The sequence below is a fragment of the Schistocerca nitens genome, chromosome 8 (assembly GCF_023898315.1).
Source record: "Schistocerca nitens isolate TAMUIC-IGC-003100 chromosome 8, iqSchNite1.1, whole genome shotgun sequence".
In the NCBI taxonomy this organism is placed as follows: Eukaryota; Metazoa; Arthropoda; class Insecta; order Orthoptera; family Acrididae; genus Schistocerca; species Schistocerca nitens.
In genome coordinates this window covers 571,600,205-571,615,739 of record NC_064621.1, presented here as the reverse complement: position 1 = coordinate 571,615,739, position 15,535 = coordinate 571,600,205, and positions in this window count along the sequence as shown.

Here is a 15,535-nt window from a genome sequence, read left to right as displayed (position 1 = left end):
TCAAATGGTTCAAATGGCTCTGAGTACTATGGGACTTAACATTTGAGGTCATGAGTCCCCTAGAACTTAGAACTACTTAAATCTAACTAACCTAAGGACATCACACACATCCATGTCCGAGGCAGGATTCGAACCTGCGACTGTAGCAGTCGCGCGGTTCCAGACTGAAGCGCCTAGAACCGCTCGGCCACACCGGCCGGCAGAGAACGTTTATGCAACCATATGAATCTGTCAGAAAAGTTCTTCTTTAGGACGTCGTTCAATTCACGTGTCACATTGGTTTGAACGTCGGTTACGTCATCAAAGCGTTGTCCTTCACGTGAATTTCTGCACTTTGCCATTTTGCGATAACTTCGTATTAATAACACAACGTCTAGTCAATTGTGATGTTTTTTTCCTAAATGAATTGTTCCCGTTTCCCATTTCAATCAGATCGTGGCAGGCACCTAGATGTAGTTATTTTTGTTCGGGGATCAAGGTGTGCGAAACGGACTTTGCAAAAATGGTACAAATGGCTCTGAGCACTATGGGACTTAACATCTATGGTCATCAGTCCCCTAGAACTTAGAACTACTTAAACCTAACTAACCTAAGGACATCACACAACACCCAGTCATCACGAGGCAGAGAAAATCCCTGACCCCGCCGGGAATCGAACCCGGGAACCCGGGCGTGGAAAGCGAGAACGCTACCGCACGACCACGAGCTGCGGACTAAGGACTTTGCACACATTATTCTCTTCTTTAAAACATTCTCCAGAATGTCTTTAATATTCGGTTTGGAATGTTGCTCCATCGCATTTTGTGAATCACATTTTGCGACCCAACGACGATGGGACACTACAACCACATGTTAACTATCCCTGTTCATAACTGACTGTGTAACGTTGTTAGTTCAATTTGCCAACGTACTTCCTGCGCCAAAGTCGCTTACATGTCAGGAATAAAATCAGTTTCGGAACTTTTTTGACCCGTGGCGTATCTTCCGCGAAGCGTCATTGCTTAGTGTGGATTGTGGAGCATAGGTAGAGTCATATATGTGTTATTGGTAGTAATAAAAGAGAAGAGAGGCAGAAACTCAGTGCCTATACTTATCCTACCTCCTCTGCAGCTATGCCAAGAACTAGACTTCACGTCTCTATCTTACGGACGAATCACCAAAATTTTCAGGAACGATTACTTCAAAGGAAAGTGAATAGAAGTTTGAAATTTAAAATACTGATGACGAGGAACTTTTTCTACCACTGACAGGCAAGTACTGACTGTGTATATATCTTACACCACCAGGAATCGACCTCGCTACATCTAAGTTCACTGACACGGTAAAATTGCGCCTTAGCTATCTCGCCTACGCGCGCTAAGGTAAGCCGTTAATTTGAAATTCGCGGAGCATCTTTTCTTCCTGTCCCGCCCATCCAGCCGCGTCAGCTGTGCTCTCGCACGACTGCTTGGCGAGAGGATCCGGCTGTGTGACAGGCAGTGCCGTAGCGAGACGACTTGGGACGGCGTGGGACGGAAGGAAGGAGCGACCCGTCACGCTGTCAGTGTGGTGACACCTCCCGGAAGCGAGTTGCGTGAAGGCTGCGGCATCGCCGGAGATCAGTGCCAGATGTCAGACAGTCATATCGGTACAAAGCGTTCTATACCGATGGCAAAAATTCCGCTCTAGTTTATGTTATGCGCTGTCCTCCAGGAGAACCTGCGTAAACGGTAAGTAATAAGTAACACCTGACCTACGGAGAGTCTGTTGCGTAGAACTTCAAAAGGGGGGGGGGTAGGGGAGGGGGGAAATAAATAGAGCGTTCGTTTGTTGCACCAAGGGTCCCGGGTTCGAACCCTGGTGATACCACTTTTTATATGGCAGTACGGGAGAACTGATATGAGACAACATGTTCCTGACATGTAAGAGGACCGAATGCAATTTATAACAATGTCCTATTGACAGTCCGTAATCGCTTCGTTGATTTGAAATTAGCGAACCTTTAGAGTACATTTGTAGTTTCATAGAATATACATTAACAGTCGGAACAGAAGAATAAAGAAATTATTGCATCAGACGTGTGGAAGTATTACCTGTAATCTGCAGGTTAGATGCGCAAATATGGGATTCATCAAATGTGCTACGTGTACGAAAGTAATTTCTACAAACATTTATTTGTGTGCAACCATTATTGTGAAACATTTCTTCCTGAATCAATAACATTGTGCATGTGCGGTGACTAATTTATTGAATCCTGAAAATTATGTACTCATTATTATTACTTTTATGTTTTCATTATTATTATTATTACTAATACGTATATTGTTGTTACTATTGTTGTCATTAACACTTCCGGCGGTTCTAGGCGCTTCAGTCTGGAGCCACGCGACCGCTACGGTCGCAGGTTCGAATTCTGCCTCGGGCATGATGTGTGTGATGTCCTTAGGTTAGTTAGGTTTAAGTAGTTCTAAGTTCTACGGGACTGATGACCTCCGAAGTTAAGTCCCATAGTGCTCAGAGCCATTTGGGCCATTAACACTTCCACTCATGTGATGCAATTGTTCCATTGTTCTTCTCTTCCGATTATTTATTCTTCTTGATTTACTTGTGCCTTGTCCTGCAGTTTTCGCAGTGCCGGCATTATCACAATCGGATTTGGCATGGTTAATTTAAAGGGGTGGCTGGATGCCCTTCCTGCCGCCACCCCATACCTCCCGAGACAGAATCAGTGTATCCCAGCTGTCGGTGTCTAGTGTAAACCATGAAAGAGTGCAAACATGTTTCAAATGTCTGCGGGTCGTGTAATTGAGGCGGGATGTGGGGACCAGCCCGGTATTCACCTAATGGGATGTGGAAAACCGCATAAAAATCACATACAGGCCCACGTCGTTAGTTCGCTTGGCAGATTCGATCTGGGACTGGCGCGCCTACCGGAGTATAGGAAGCAGCGCATTAGCGCTTTCGGCTAACCTACCGGGTTGCCGATTATTTATTCTCTGAAACTATAAATCTACTTTATAGGTTTTCCTACTTTCAAATAAACGAAGAGCGAATGGACTGCCAATAGAACATTGCTATGAACTCCGAACAGTCCTTTTACACGTCAGAAATGGATTGTCCCACGTAAGAGTTTGACACGTCCTCTGTTTCGTAGGTAAAGTGCTACTTATTTATTTTATTTATCGTATGATGATACACAGCTTGGATCAAATACATAATTTTAAGAGGATACAGTGTAAGAAATGACAAGCAAAATAGAGGTACAGAATCAAATGTCCGAAGTATTATGCTGAATTATGTACACATTAAACAAGTTCTTGGATTCCTAAGTCCAATCTGTTGATCCAGTTGAGCCCTTCAGGTGATGCATGGTGGATGTTGTAATGGTTCTTTATTTACGTGACCATTACGGCAATCCAACCCCAGTTCTCAAAAAATGGTTCAAATGGCTCTGAGCACTATGGGACTCAACTGCTGTGGTCATAAGTCCCCTCGAACTTAGAACTACTTAAACCTAACTAACCTAAGGACAGCACACAACACCCAGCCATCACGAGGCAGAGAAAATCCCTGACCCCGCCGGGAATCGAACCCGGGAACCCGGGCGTGGGAAGCGAGAACGCTACCGCAAGACCACGAGATGCGGGCTGCCCCAGTTCTCGATACCAGTAATATCGTACTACTTTTCTGCGAAGTAACAGACGTATTTTTGTGACGATATTCATGTTTGGTTTTATTAATGTATAGGTACTCCGATGTATCGATATATTATAGTGATATGGGTTCTTGTGTGTATTCATTTCTGTGAGACTGTCATAATCTTTGACTTGTAACCGTTTTGGCGCGAATGCGCACAGAGCAGTCTTTGTTTCACTTGGCAGAAGTTGAGTTGTTATTTCGCTATGTAAAGAACAGTCAAGTCTTGTGTTTGGTTAAAGTGGAAATTATATATATGAAGATTGATACAAAATTGTTTTATTGATGATGTGACAATTAAGATGAAGTATATGTGAATTTACAAGAAGTTTAATAAAAATGTGGATCGTGAACACCAAATCAAAAATTGTTTCTACCATACCATTGTTCTGATCTGGGATTGTTTGATCATTAAGAATTTCCTGAAAAACGCATTTGTCAGGTCCTCAAATATTGCTAAAACACAGATCTGGACCTTCTAGCAGTCAAAGTGGAATCACCCTAAAATCAACAAGATGAGCCATAACAACTGCGACGAAATCTACGTGGGAATCCGTTCAAGATAAGTGCCAAAATTAATGATTTTTTTACAGCGACTTCATTATTTCTATTCTGACGATACCATCCACAGTCAATAACTTTGTTGTTGCCCGATAAAGCGAACATATGCTACGTGAGCAACATTATTAATCTGATTTCTAACCTACTTTGCAAGTGGTGGTATTGTTAGAATGTCATTTATTGATCCCCCGAAGGCTCGTTTCGGGCATTCACCAATAATGTGATTTATTGTTTGCAGGGCAGCTCCACAGTCACAATCTGGAGGTGTTGCCCAGCCCCATTTGTGCTTTACATATCCGCAGTTCCCTTGTCCTGTTTGAATGCGTTTGATGGTTCTCCACTGGCGTCTGGGAGTGTGAAACCTGGAACTCGCATGGAAGGCTTTTCAACCAGATGACTGTTGAACACTGATGATTCTTCCCACTGACTTCTCCATACTTCGTAGATGTTATAGTCGGAGGCTGATGTTGTGCAGTTCGCCAAGGTGGTTTTCTTGACTTCGGACGCTGATGTTCTGCTATTAATATATCGCTGTGTACGGGTAGCTGGGCGTTCTTGTAAATGTTTCACCAGAATGCAGAGCAAGCGCTACTTATTACTTACGTTTACGCACGTTCTCCTGGACGACAGCACATAGCACAAATTTTATCAGAACTTTAGTTGATACTCCATGTATAAACAACGTTTGGTACTGATCTGAATGCCTGACAGCTGCAGGTTTGGTTGTGAGCTGGGGACGGCAACCGAGGATGCAGAAGTAGGTTGCGCTTGTAGCTGCGCACGGCAGAACAGGAGACGTGCCAGTAATAAGGAGGCCCTCCACCTGTAGCCGCGGTACGTGTAGCAGACAAGCCGTGGTAAGGCACTGGGCCAGGATGGGGGAGTTGGCCTCAATCAGTGCAGCAGGACGAAGGCATCGCAGCGGCCTCAATTGCAGCTGCGGTGTTACGGTATACGGGAACAGTGAGTGAGTCTGTCCACAGTCAAGAACGTGACTATCTTCTCCAAAGCTGGTGCACTGGGTGAACACGCATATTGCAATACAACTATAAAATAAAAGAAATTGTATAGGATTTTATCAATAAATTTCTTCACGAGTCGCAAACACATAAATAGTATTGTATGAATGTCACAATGCTTAACAACTCTAGAGGTCAAGCACGGAACAACAGAGTGGTTGCAGAGACGACTGTCAAACAGCTGGTGTAAAAGTGGTTTCAATTAGAGAATAGATCTATGTACTAGGTTATTCTATTTATGCAGTTGAGGTTTGCTAAGATGTTACGATGGGGCAACTCTAGTTGCCCATTGAGGGAATGCGATGGAAGACGCCCCTCCTCGCGCAGGTGGTTACTTAAAGCTTACTTGGAGTCAGCCATATTAAGATGTAGAAGCTTCTGCCTTTTTGACCAATGTATGTCGTAGGACTGTTGTTACACTTAATGCAATATATCCCAATAATATTGTATTTTCTACTGGTAGAGTGTTCTTTGTGCCTATATTTCATCACGACGTTCTGCGGTATAAAAAAGCCTGGTTGTCTCTTATTCTCTCGTAACTGTGAGCTAACTTTCTCAGAAATAAGGTGCTTTTACGGCATTCGATGTGTTGTTGCTGTAAAAGATCACGAGGGAAGACTGTTGCAATTTTGTAGGAAAAATAAGCTGTTTGCACAACAACATCAAATTTAATAGGCAACAAAGTGTCCATGGAGCTTCACCCTTTCTCGATCTCATGATTACCCTAGAACGATCCACTAGTCGCTGCGACATTCATAGGAAGACTACAGGAAGCCCACTACCACAGACTTTGTTATTCATAGTACATCTAAGCATCCTTTGTCATATAAAATGGCCGCATTTAGGACATTACTATACAGAATGTACAATGTGCACCTGTTTAAAGTAAATTTAAATTTATATGGACACAATACTATAATAGCAGTCTATGCAGTAAGTGAGGATGAACCAGATCATACCAAAGAAACATCCTTCAATAAATTAAATGACTTATTAGAAGAGATAGGAAATACAAGAGAAATAATAAATGCTGGAGATTTCAATAGCCGAACAGGGTGACAAGTAGGAAATAAAATAATAGCGCTACATGGAGAAAATATAGTAAAAGATAGTGGACTGAGATTAATTAATATATGTAAACAAAAATCGCTAAAAATTTTGAATGGTTTCTATCCAAATACAGAAATTCACGAATATACATGGCATCAGGAAACAGTCCAATTCAAATAAATAATTGATTACATAATAATTCGGCAAAAAACAGTTTTAAAAACACAAGACGCCAGAGTATACAGAGGAGTAACCCATAGTGACCATCATCTGGTTAACTGGAAAATATTGTTTCGATATGTAGGTATACAAGTAAAGAAAGTTATTATTATTAGGGAGGAAGATTTTGAAATATGAAATAAAAATCCGAAAATATAATGTACATAGCCTAGAAAATGAAAGTACGTTGTATCTATTCGAAGAAAGGTTAAATGAAAAGTTAACTGAAACAGAATGTGACAGTATGGATTTACAATATAAATATATCGTTAATGCTTTACATGGAGCAGCCAAAGAAGCCCTATGCGAAGAAATGAAGTATGAGGAAAAAAAAAATCTTTATACTACTTTCCTACAGAAATAGAGAAAGAGGTACAAATAAAGAAAGAAAAATGTTTAAAATGGCTTAAGGTACAAAGTGTCCAAGAGGGCAAGATAGAATTAACGTCACAACATGCAAAAATTAGTAAAACGACGACAGAAGCAAAAAATAAGAATTCGGAAAATATCTGTAATAAAATGGATAATCTCATTGGAGGTAAGAGAAGCTCAGTCGTGGAAGATATTGAAAACGCTGAGAAAAGATTCTAAAGAAACTCAACAAATTAACTACGTTAGTATCCACAATTGGGAAAAATACTTAAAGGAATTATTGACTGATAACAGACGAGGATTCTGGATACAATTAATAACGATACAGAAGAAATATAAAGTAATGGCAGTCTTTCACTGGACATAGAAGTAATAAGAAAGTCAATTAAAACTTTAAAAAAAGGAAGCGCTACTATAATTGGAGAAGTACCAAGCGAGCTGGTGAAATATAGTACAGATAAATTACATGAACGAATGCAAAACCTTTCTGAAAAATGCTTAAATGGCGAGGCCGTTCCAGAAGACAGGTAAGTAGGATTTATATCAACAATCAACAAGAATGGAAGAAAACATGAGTGCGAGAGCTACAGAGGAATAACTGTAACTAATGTATTTAGCAGACGTTGTGAAAGATCATCAAACATTTTTTTGGAAACAGAACTTAAGCAAATGGAGGCCGAGAAACATGCTGGCTTCAAAGCAGGGAGACCAATTAGAGATCATGCTAGCAACATTTAATTCAAAAGAAAAAATTTAGAAATCAACGTCTTCATTTTGTATTTGTAGACATAGGAAAAGCGTATGATAACATATCCATTTGTAGCTTGTAGAAAGCTTTAAAAGCGTTTAATATTAGTTCCATTATAATTAAAGCAATCCGGAACCTTTACGAAAACTCTATAACGAGAATAAAGGTACAGAATTATCTCTCACCTAGCTTTAAAGTTACTAAAGAATTACTTCAAGGATGCAGTCTGTCACCAACACTTTACAAAATATACACATAAAAAGCATTGGAACACTATAAACGAAAATGTAAAAACAAGGGGATTCGTGTAACTGATATTACAATATATTAATTACAGTTTACTGACGACCAATTATTTTGGCACAAGATAATGAAAACAGAATACATTACAAGGAAATTAATAGAAGGTTATAAAAAATGGAGAATTTAGGTCAACAGGAATAAAACAAAATATATGGTAATAGGAGACACAAAAACAAAATTTGACGCTGGAAGAATGGATAGGAACTATTAAACGCACTGAAGAATACAAAGTCGAAATGAAGATATCAGTAGGGAAATGGACGTTACAAATTCAATTGCAGATTGTATAGACGAAAAACAACTGTTATGGTATCGACATACCAAAAGGATATGAAAGGATTATCATTGAAAATTATGGGAGAAAGAAAAGAGGGAGACCACCAACCACGTGGATTCAAGGAATTCAGACCTCTGTCAGAAGGAGAAATACTCAAGAAAATTTATGGAGGATGAAAATCAAATTTAATGTATAATCTTGCGGTACCAGAAAATGTAAGATGTTACATTATGAAATCTGTAACAAATAATTATTGGTATAGTTTTATAATATCTTTGGTATGTGTTGCTCCTGGTCACATGTAGGAGGGTGACTTAAGGCCCTAATCTGGTCATGCTAATTGCCGGCCAGAGTGGCCGAGCGGTTCTAGGCGCTCCAGTCTGGAACCGCGCGACCGCTACGGTCGCAGGTTCGAATCCTGCCTCGGGCATAGATGTGTGTGATGTCCTACCTTAGTTAGGTTTAAGTAGTTCTAAGTTCTAGAGGACTGATGACCTCAGAAGTTAAGTCCCATAGTGCTCAGAGCTATTTGGTCATGCTAATTAAGCAATAAATAAATAAATATACTGAAACTGAACTCCCCATCTACATCCCACTCACTACTTTATTGCTATGTCCTGAATTGCCTGTTAAAATGTCTGATATTGATACACATCATGAACCCTTCACATCTGTGGCTTCCGCTGAATGCAGAAGTATGCCAGTTTTGTAAGAGCTGGGAAACCGGTGCACAAGTTTTTCAAAAATTTAATCAACCGACAGGATGTGTTAAGATGACTACAAGAAACCCGCGAACCAGATTATTCAAAGTCCCACCGACAGCAAGAATAGTAATAGCTTAGATTGCAGCAATCCAGGAAGAACTCAAATATACTGATGCAGTGTCAGGATTTAATATGCTGATAACACTGGCCTTTTCATTGGCATATCCATGTGAAAACCAGTTATCCTTAAGCCTAATAATGATTACTGCTATTACTATTCTTGCTGTCGGTGGGAGCATTTCTGGTAGCCATGTTAACACATCCTGTCGGTTGATTAAATTTTTGAAAAACTAGTGCACCTGATCCCAAGCTCTTACACAATGGGCACTCTTCTGCATTCACCCGTGTCTGAAGTGATAACAGTGCACCGCGCCAACCACATCGGTGATCACCAGCAAACGATTCGCTTTCAACGTATGAGCGGACGCTGTCCAACATCACCTAAGAAGTCCTTAATTTCGGGCGAATTGCTGGATGTCTGCAACTTGCTGCCAAGTGGTTAAGGGGCTCCGGAACGCCCTATACTTGCAATGTTAAAGTAACGCTTATAAATTACATCTTTCCTCACAAAGTATTTGAGGTAGGAAGTTGAACTTTTACAGATTATTTATTGGAATATGGGCTACAACTTAACACAGGGATTTTACAAAATTTTAGTTCAGTTATTAAAGATGATTTTTTTTTCAATTGTAATGAAAATTCAGAAAATTTTTTTGCAATTTTTTATTTATATATTCAAAAATATACAGTTTTTTGGAAAAAGGCTGTGTTAAATTATGCAGAAGGTACTGTGTAACATTTACTGAAAGTTTGAAACAAATATGTTTGGAAGATCCTTAGAAAACATGTAATTCGTATGAGAAAATAAAAGTTTTGGGAATCGAGCGACAAAGATTGGATTAACTTTTTAGTGCATTCCAGGTCCATAGGATGGATTATCTTCATCCTCTGCAAACTCCTCCTCCAGCTTCCTCTTGTTCCTCCTCCTGTTTACTCTTGCTTGTATTTCTAGACTCTTTACAGCCCTGTCTGCAGCCCGAAGGCAATCCTTGTCTAAAGCAAGCATCGCTCGTACCATGTTAGAACCTATCTTCATTCCCATATTTCTAAATACCTTGCACCTTACAATGTTGCCATCATTGAAAGTCGCAACAGCATCATACACACCAAAGTGAAGTGTTTCTATTCCAACAAATACAGTCTTGGGGATTCTCGACCATATAACACTATTTACACTTTCATTGGGGTTTTGAGTTTTTACGTGAATACACTTTTTCAACAGTTCAGGTGCTGCTAAGTCTCTGAAAATAGGTTTTATCACCTCCATTATTGCATGAGGCAGACTATGCTTATGAGTGTACACTTCACCAGTTAGCAATCCTTTGTTATATTTACACCAACTGTCTTCTTCTTTGAGACACAAGCTATGTTGGGGATTTTCATCGTCTTTATTGTTTACAGTAATAACACATACCTTTGGCTTTCCAACATTTCTCCTTTTCTTAAAAGCCTTCAGAGGATTTCTAATAACTTTACTTTTACTCATTATTATACTTCAACAAAACAGAGACTCAAGAAACAGAATTAATTACGAATATTTTCGAGATAACGACAGAGTAAATAAACATGAAGCAATCGACAATCACACCAGCGATATATATTGAACCATCACAGGTTAGCCACAACGCATACTTTATCTCACATCACTAAAATGTACATGATGAACACGGACGTTAATAATAACGCCATTTGACAGCAGTTTAACAGCGCCACAGTGGGTCACGCCCATGTAGAACACATTTCAAAAAAATTTTAAAAATAGTTGTAGTCTTCGGAATTGAATAAATTATATATCTATTAAAAGGTAATAGTCTGCAGATTCAGAAAACGCAAAAAAGTAAAAATTGAACTTTTTATGATTTTGAGCCTTTCCGGAGCCCCTTAAATCTCACGTCAAGGCCTCATTTGATGTCTCCCAGTCTGACTGATCACGTTACCTGCTGTTCTTGTGAGATGTGCTGCCACAGTTCTTACAGACTGTACCTCTTGTTGTTTGCGAAAGGACGTGGAACAACACGACGGTGCACCAGCCCACTTCGATGTTAACGTCCGCGAGCGCTTGAACAACACGTAGCCGCATCGTTGGATTGGAAGGTCCTGTCCCAAGGCAAGTGTGATTGCTGGATCTCACGCCTCTGGACTTGTACTTCTGGAGTTACGTCAAGAATTTTGTGTACGAAACCCCCGTAGAAAGGCTGAACTCTATGCACCGTTGACATACATGAACTGAGAATGGCGATCGTCGCTTTGAACAATTTCTATGAGCTATGTTGTTGTTATGCAGTGTACGCTGTGTACATCCATAACACAATAAATATGCATTTCCTACCATTGGATTCATATCTCAATATAATCGGTTGTGGATCCGCTATCACCTGTTTCACTTTTACCCAAAGGGTTTGGGACACCCGGTATATTTCACAATGTGCGCTAGAAAAGAAAAGATGGTGTCTGGAAGTAAACGTACTGGTTGATAGGCGTGGTTTCTTAGGACGTGGTGTGTAGTCGTCTTTCTCGAATCTGTGTGCTGATTTTTTCAGCCAGCTAAAAGGTGATCTGTGGTACCGATCTCCCCAGCCGATGAAGAAAGGGCGACCATCAGTTCTGACGAAGACTGTAGCTTGATGTTTGTTACAAATAAAATCTTTTACAGAACTGAAAGAAGTTATAAGTGACAGGGTATAGTCCTATAACAGACCAGGACTTCAACATTTCGAGTTTCAGTGTCGGAACGTCACTCATCAACCGTCACTAATTTTGTACTTAGAAGTAATAATTTAAAAAATGTAGGCATCGCAAAAGTGTATTTACGCAGTGGAGCTCGGCATTTCATAAAATAAAGTGAACTATTGTACTATGTTAAACGATTTTTTCTCTCAGTATATAGCGGTGGAATCAAAGTGTGTTGGATCAACAGATAGTATCTACAGCAACAACTATGGAAACGGATGAATGAATTCTAGGGATCTATGATATTCTTCAGTGGAATCAGGAATGCTAGCATTTTACTTTAGAAAATCTGAATCTGTATACATACAGTGTGTTAGGGGTAGAAGTGTAGATGTTTCAATTTACTATTGAGGACGGTGTACTGAACAGCATTAATTCATTAATTACTTCATTTGTAAACTAATGAGTATAGATATTACCAATGGAACGTTTTTAGAAGATGTGAAATTGAACAAGGTTTAACCAATAGTTGGCCAGAATACTAGAGATAAAAGCTTTTCCAAAATATATTTTCAAAGGAATTTTGTGAAATGAATCACAGGCTGTCGAAAAATAAATTCCTTAAAAGAAAAAGAAAGGAACAGATTGGTAATGTTAACCACGAACCAAGCTGTAAAAATATATTTCTTTTTAAAAACAATTAAAAATATAATAGTGAACCAATAACAACCCAAATGAGTAATTAGAATGCTTAACGGACCTCATCCAAAATTAGGTACTGGAGGCCACAACATAGGCTTATACAGCCAACCGGTTGCATATAATTGGTAGGTACCTTGACCTAGATTTCGGCACCTACTAGGGGTGTCTCCATCAGAATGAAATTTTGCTAAATCGTAAAATTACATAGCTAAAAGGCAATAGTCAGAATTTTGATCAGTCTGAGTCTGATGTTGTTCCCAGCTGAGCACACGTGGCGAAGACTAGAACGTTTTATTTTACTTTTGACTTGAGCGTAGCTGCTCCAAATTCTGACCACTGCTTTTTAGAAATGTAATTTTACTATTTAAAAAAATTTCATTCTTGTCAAGACACCCATAGTAGGTGTCGAAACCTTGGGCATGTGCCTACCAGTTACGTGCAACCGGTTGGCTGTATAATCCTATGTTGAAACTAGCATAGGGTTGCTGAATAACAGCCACGTTCAAAACTTTAAATACTTAAGAGATTTATGAACAGTCTGACAACATAGCGTAGCGCTCGCAGTATACAACAAACGCTCCCAGGTACTATCAAAGTATTAAACAAAGTTAATCAGTAGCGTACATTAATAGTGGAAGATGACAAGCGTCTGTGTACTAAACTGTAAGGCTCACTGTTCATTGGCTTCCGTTCATCCTTCTTTTCATGCAACCAAAATCTGCAAGCAATAAAAATGGTTCAAATGGCTCCGAGCACTATGCGACTTAATGTCTGAGGCCATCAGTCGCCTAGAACTTAGAACTAATTAAACCTAACTAACCTAACGACATCACACACATCCATGCCTGACGCAGGATTTGAACCTGCGACCGTAGCGGTCGAGCGCCTAGAACCGCACGGCCACTCCGGCCGGCTGCAAGCGATACGGCGGATTCCAGCCAACTTAGCAAATGGCACATGCTGCACTTGTTGCACCTATTGTCCTTTAGATAATCGCGACCGCACATTCAACAGTGCATAAACGGACCGTAATCGCGACGGGAAACTAGCTGGCGCACCCGGTGTAACACTTTCACATCAATGTTCGGCTTAGACTCAGGAGTAACTTGGAAATCCACTTTACTTTCAGGCGACGCTCCGAACATATACCATGCAACCCCCCTCCCCCCCCCCCCCCCACCACCGCTGTCCAACAACAGTCACAAACACATCATCCGCTGGAGGTGACGAGACCATGAGCCAACCCGTGTAGCCTCATAGCTCGACTCCGCTGCCGCCTAGCAAGAAGCCTGGGACCGCGTGACCGCTGCGGTCGCAGGTTCGAATCCTGCCTCGGGCGTGGATGTGTGTGTCGTCCTTAGATTAGTTAGGTTTAAGTAGTTCTAAGTTCTAGGGGACTGATGACCTCAGATGTTGAGTCCCATAGTGCTCAGAGCCTAGCAAGAAGCCGACGAAAGCGTTGCCTACGGACGCGACTTCGTTATCTTTGAACATCGACAGCGGACGGACGCAGACTGGAAAAGGAAGCCACCGATAACTGTCCATACACGCCTCTGGCTGGATCTTAACAACTTCCATCGATGGTAACTACAACAACAGAAGACAACGTACACCTTAAAATCAACAACAATAAAATATCACAAAATACCATCACACTCATACTTTCACGGAAAGAAATGGAATTTTTAGGCCTTAGTTAAACCTCGCAGGGTACGCTTTGTTTATTGGACACAACCACCAGCCAGCTACTGGAGCTAAGAGTTGATTTGCGGCCTGTGCCTAACGTGCACTTACAGGCTAAAAAAAACGCAACAATTGGCTCGAAAATTCCGTGCTAGGCGTTATTTTAATTCAGCATCCACTATGAACCAAGACATAAAGGAATAACATACATTGGCTGCGAGTAGGCATTCATTCAAATCAATGGAGAAAATTGAAAATTTGTGCCAGACAGGAATTCGAACCGAAGTCTCCTCACTAGGCGGATGCACTGACCACTGCCCCATCCAGACACAATGGTCATCGAAACTGCACACTCCTAAATTCTCAATTTATCCACACACTATTAAAGTAGCGTCCCTGGCCCATAATGCTCATTATTCACGTCATTTCGCTGATTTCCCTAAGAGTCCGAGCATGGTGTGCATCTGCATAGTTGAGATCATTGGGTGTCATCACCTTAATTATACACATGTGGTGCTCGTTTTTTCAGACATGCCTGTAATTCCTTTGTGTCTTAGTTCATAGTGGCTGCAGGATCAAAATGGTGTCTGTTATTTCGGACATGCGAGAAAACAGGCACCACATGTATGTCATTAAGGTCGGGAGGCCAGTGATCTCGTCAGTGCGGATGCACAGCAGGCTGGAACTCCTACGAGAATACACGAAATGCGACGAGGAATGAGGATAATGGGCAACGGTCATTAGGGGAAGGCGGGGCAAGATGGGGAAGCTGACTTTATACCCTTACAAAAGGGACAAAAATAACAAGATTCAAGTAGGTTTGATTATCACTTGTTTACTTAACCATTGATACAATAGCATGCAATGAAACCTGCTAACTTGTTACATTTAGTTAGAAATATCTCGATTTGAAACATAAACTACCAATTCCTCGTCTTGCCCCATATGCGGGGTAAGATGGGAAACTAGCATGAATTCATCTCTAAAGCTTAAATAAGGACTGGAATAACGAAATCATGTGACGATAAGGTTTAGAAACATGGTTCTGCGAATTGTAGAATCAGATATTACGTTTTATTTAGGCCTCTTACTTTCACATAGTACACTTTCTAACAGATCGAAAAACCGATCTACAGCAACTCGATTAAACCCCATTGCTCAAGCGATTGATGTGGCCTCTGGTTTTCGTATTGTTAAGGTAGGTTTTCGTGCAAGAAACCCATTTAACCAATCTCTTCCAGCAGATTTGGCTGCAGTATTAAATGGATGTTTGATATTATTTTGTTCAGCTAGCTGAGAAGCAAGTTCACAAAGTTCTTTAAGTGTTAGGCCAAAATACTGTCCTTCCATCTGTGTTAAGTAGTCTTTAAGTTCTGCCTCTTGTTCTGGGGTAAACACACTAGTGATTGGTCCTAACCTTTTCACAACTGTA